The sequence below is a fragment of the Schistocerca cancellata genome, chromosome 6, assembly GCF_023864275.1.
Source record: "Schistocerca cancellata isolate TAMUIC-IGC-003103 chromosome 6, iqSchCanc2.1, whole genome shotgun sequence".
Taxonomy (NCBI): domain Eukaryota; kingdom Metazoa; phylum Arthropoda; class Insecta; order Orthoptera; family Acrididae; genus Schistocerca; species Schistocerca cancellata.
Window position 1 is genome coordinate 318,033,993 of NC_064631.1, and position 5,290 is coordinate 318,039,282.

Here is a 5,290-nt window from a genome sequence, read left to right on the forward strand (position 1 = left end):
ATTGGATGAAAATCAGTGTGGGTTTAGGCCTCTTAGAGGTTGTCAGGACCATAACTTTAGCTTACGGCAAATAATGGAGAAGTGTTATGAGTGGAACAGGGAATTGTATCTATGCTTTATAGATCTAGAAAAGGCATATGACTGGGTTCCTAGGAGGAAGTTATTGTCTGTTCTACGAGATTATGGAATAGGAGGCAAACTTTTGCAAGCAATTAAAGGTCTTTACGTGGATAGTCAGGCAGCAGTTAGAATTGACGGTAAATTGAGTTCATGGTTCAGAGTAGTTTCAGGGGTAAGACAAGGCTGCAACCTGTCTCCACTGTTGTTCATATTATTTATGGATCATATGTTGAAAACAATAGACTGGCTGGGTGAGATTAAGATATGTGAACACAAAATAAGCAGTCTTGCATATGCGGATGACTTAGTTGTGATGGCAGATTCGATTGAAAGTTTGCAAAGTAATATTTCAGAGCTAGATCAGAAATGTAAGGACTATGGTATGAAGATTAGCATCTCCAAAATGAAAGTAATGGCAGTGGGAAAGAAATATAAACGGATTGAGTGCCAAATAGGAGGAACAAAGTTAGAACAGGTGGACGGTTTCAAGTACTTAGGATGCATATTCTCACAGGATGGCAACATAGTGAAAGAACTGGAAGCGAGGGGTAGCAAAGCTAATGCAGTGAGCGCTCAGCTACGATCTACTCTCTTCTGCAAGAAGGAAGTCAGTACCAAGACTAAGTTATCTGTGCACCGTTCAATCTTTCGACCAACTTTGTTGTATGGGAGCGAAAGCTGGGTGGATTCAGGTTACCTTATCAATAAGGTTGAGGTTATGGATATGAAAGTAGCTAGGATGATTGCAGGTACTAGTAGGTGGGTACAATGGCAGGAGGGTGTCCACAATGAGGAAATCAAAGAAAAACTGGGAATGAACTCTATAGATGTAGCAGTCAGGGCGAACCAGCTTAGATGGTGGGGTTATGTTACACGCATGGGAGAAGCAAGGCTACCCAAGAGACTCATGGGTTCAGCAGTAGAGGGTAGGAGGAATCGGGGCAGACCAAGGAGAAGGTACCTGGATTCAGTTAAGAATGATTTTGAAGTAATAGGTTTAACATCAGAAGAGGCATCAATGTTAGCACTGAATAGTGGATCGTGGAGGACTTTTATAAGGGGGGCTATGCTCCAGACTGAACGCTGAAAGGCATAATCAGTCTTAAATGATGATGATGATGAGATGTACCTCAAGAAATTGTTTTATGTAAATGAAGCAAAGCTACCTCCATCTCTCCACTTAGTTTCTCAGTAAAGCTTTTACTTTTTGGTTAAAATATTTAAAACCATGGTTTTTGGATACACGTGTTCTCCACTATGTAAACTTTCTCATTTGATTCTAAGGAAACTATTTGGTAAAAATAAATGAGTTTTTCACATATTATAGTTTCATATCACAACTTGATAATGAAGTGGTTTCCTTTTAGCTATTGCCCTTAGTTATTGTGATAATTTGCTAACCACTGGGCTTACTTTGAAAAGTTCGCAGTGAAGAATGTAGTTGCCTGCCATTTTACATTTGATGGGTGTTAGGTCATAGATTGCTGCATATGAAATATAACTAATATATTGAAATTGTTTTTAATAGTGGATGATCATAAATATCTCTTTCCATTCACAAGAAACTAATAAGTATGTTGGAGGCTGTCCGCTTTGAGATTAGCAGCTATGTGCCATACACAATGCTATTGCTGCCTGCTATGGTCTGCTATGAAGAGTGTGGAGCTGTCTCATGTTTCTCATTTTTTTAAGCTGCTGATACAAGCTGAAGTTCAGAATGAAAAAGATACTGAGATGAAAAGACACCGAGTCAACAGCTCAAGATACTGACAGGATTTCAGGAATAGATCTGAAAGCTAAATTCCTGTTACTTCTGAATGAGAAGCTGGACAAAGCTGAGAAGAACAAATTGAGCTTTTCCTTGTCATCACGGGCTTCTTCTATTTCTTCAGACCCATTATTACCAGTACACAGAGTTCACCAACCACTGCTAGATCATTGTTGGTGACTGAGCTCACTTCAAATCCAGCGATGTTTCTTCTGAATATATCTCAAGCTGAATCATATAATACTTTGTGAAACTGAACAGTTGTAGAAATACTACCCTTGGTTTATTAATTTGTAAGTATTATGTACCTATGTACACAATGAGTAAAGTATCATACTTAGGTGGCCTTACAAAAAGCAAACTTTTCGTGGTGCAATTTTTGACGTCATTCACACATTTTCACCATCTTATGGTACTGTAATGAGTAGCTTCTCATCAAGAGAAATAGGAAGTCAAAAATTTGTGTCCTGCTACTGTACTAGTTGATACTAATTACTTCATAAAGCAGAAACTGCCTGGGCTCATTTTATAGAATTCATGGAATTTTTCATGCTGAGAGACCTCATAAGAAACCGCACCCAAACTATGTTGTTTTATATTTACAGCATTATATGAGTACACCCAGTACTTACTTTTGTTTTCCAGTTTTTTGAACTTTAAATAATGATAAGCCACAATAATGTCCTCTTCAGAAGAGTTCATGATTATAACTGAAACTGAGCAAAAACATGATGTTTGGTGTCTTTTTGCTTGTCATATGGTGAATCACACAGCATGCCATATCACAAATTGTCTCACCCCAGCGGGAACACAGATGTATAACCAGTAAGCACCACACTGCACGAACTTCATTGCAACATGTTGTATCATATATCTTATTGTCTCTGTAAGAACCTTGCTTAAGAACCACTGCTCGCAGTGTGGCTTCACTTGTCAGAGACTGCAGTTTTGTGTGTGTGAGTTGCATTTGCATGTGTGTGTGTGTGTGTGTGTGTGTGTGTGTGTGTGTGTGTGTGTGTGTGTGTTTATTTCTGATGAAGACCTTGCTGGCAGAAAGCTTATTTGTGACAATCTTTTTGTTATGCCTTACATATGTTTCAGTAATAGAAACATGAATATTTACTTTGTTTAACACAAAAATTTAGAAGTTTTCAATTAAAAGATGCCAGATTTTTTCAGACAATGTTACAGCATTTGAATTTTTAAACTGTTACATTCATCTCAGAATAATAAACAAATAGAAATAATATGACTGACATTTCCAAAATACAGAAAAAATCATATTTCATTAAGGTTGGATTTTGAAATTTAAATAAATTTTTAGATAAAGATCGGATTTTGATGCATATATTTTCTGGTTCTATGCATATTGCTAATGGTAATAACAATTAGGATTCTCTGTATAAATTTTGTAAGTGTGAGTCTTAGCATGTGTGTACATTAATGGAGAATACTTGTGAATAAAAATTATATTTCATGACAATTCTATTATAATTCATTATTACCATGCAAAAAGGACCATTATTTCATCAAGTTTGTCAATTAATAACAGTACAACATGTGCTCATTATGATTTAGTGCATTTCATATTCATTTTGAAGCAGTATCACACAGCTCAGTTGGCTAGAAATCATGGTTTTTCATTAAGAGTCGACCTATTCAGTTACTTTACTGCACATAGTAGTACCAATAACTTCAGTCTTTTCACAGACAATGTAGTTATCTGTAATGAAGTACAGTCTGAAGGAAGCTGCACAACTATTCAGTTAGATGTGTATGAAATTTCAAAGAGGTACAAAGATTGACAACTTATTTTAAATCATCTGAACCCATACCAAATAGAACTACAGAGGGATAATGAACATAGACAAGGAAGGGCAGCAGGATTAATCACAGGCTTTTTTTTTTAACCCATGGCAGAGCATCAAGAAAAAACTGAACTTTGAGATGCTCCGAGATAAACACAAACTATGCCATGAAAGCTTTCTAAAAAGTGTCATGAACCATTTTTGTCATACATCTAGGGATATACTAAATTCACGTATGTATTGCTCCTGTAGAAATTGCAAAGATAAGATTAGACTAATTACAGCATGCACAGAAGCATTTAAGTACTCATGCTACCTGCACTCCATATGTGACTGGAACAGAAAGAAGCACTAACAACAGGTACAAAGGGAAATACTCTCTTCCATGCACTTTCCAGTGCTTTGCAGAGTGTGGATGTAGATGTGGATGTAAGAAACCACTGTAGTTCACAAGAAATTCTCTTATCGACACAGTTGTCCAGGAACAGTTCGCAACTTGGCTTCACAGATTTGGGCTACAGTCTGGTACACAGTTATAATCTGCCGGGCAGTTCCACCAGATTTTTATTTGTTACTCAACTGGAACATTATGCCATTACTCAATAAGTAGTATGTGTTCACATAACAAGATGAATCTTTTTAATTTTTCTATCATTTTTTAAACTATAAGGCCTGTTACTAAATCTGTTCTTTTTCCATAAAACATGGCACTCACAATGAATAAAGATCACTAACTTTTAATATGGTTTTGTGAAATTATTTAAATGCCTGTACAAATAGTGCAGTGATACACACTTTCAGTTTAGTTGAAATATGGTTTAACAGAGTTGACATAATTTTGTTTGATGAAATTTATTTTTATGTTCCCATGGATAAAACTCATTTAGCATACTTTCACATCTTGTATAATGGTATAAATAATGTCATGTGACTAGGGCCTCCCGTCAGGTAGACCATTCGCCAGGTGCAAGTCTTTCGATTTGACGCCACTTCAGTGACTTGAGCGTCGATGTGGATGAAATGACGATGATTAGGACAACACAGCACCCAGACCCTGAGCGGAGAAAATCTCCAACCCAGCCGGGAATTGAACCCGGGCCCTTAGGATTGACATTCTGTCGCGCTGACCATTCAGCTACTGGGGGCAGACATATAATGGTAGTAACACATATGTACTGATGTTCCATTACATTTAGTGTATATGGTCTTGCATGCCAAATACTGTTAATAAATCTTGTAACAATGCTTCAGTAAGGCTTAGAGATAACTATATGTTACTTAAGGCCTTGTGGCAAAGATTTTATTGAGCAGTTTGGCCACCTGGTGTTATGATCCTGTGTATGGAAATATTACACACAAAAAAGCTGTTTTTTGGGCCATCATTTTTCTGCTGGCTTTGATGTGGGCTTCCATGACAACCTCTCTTGTGCCAACCTCATCATCACAGAGTAGTACTTAAGCTTATGTTTTCAACAATTTATTGGATATATTCTAATCTCTCCAGTCTCTGTTTTCCCTGCAGTTTTTATCCTCTACAGCTCCCTCTAGAACCGTGAAAGTTACTCCCTGATCTCTTAACAAATATCCTATCATT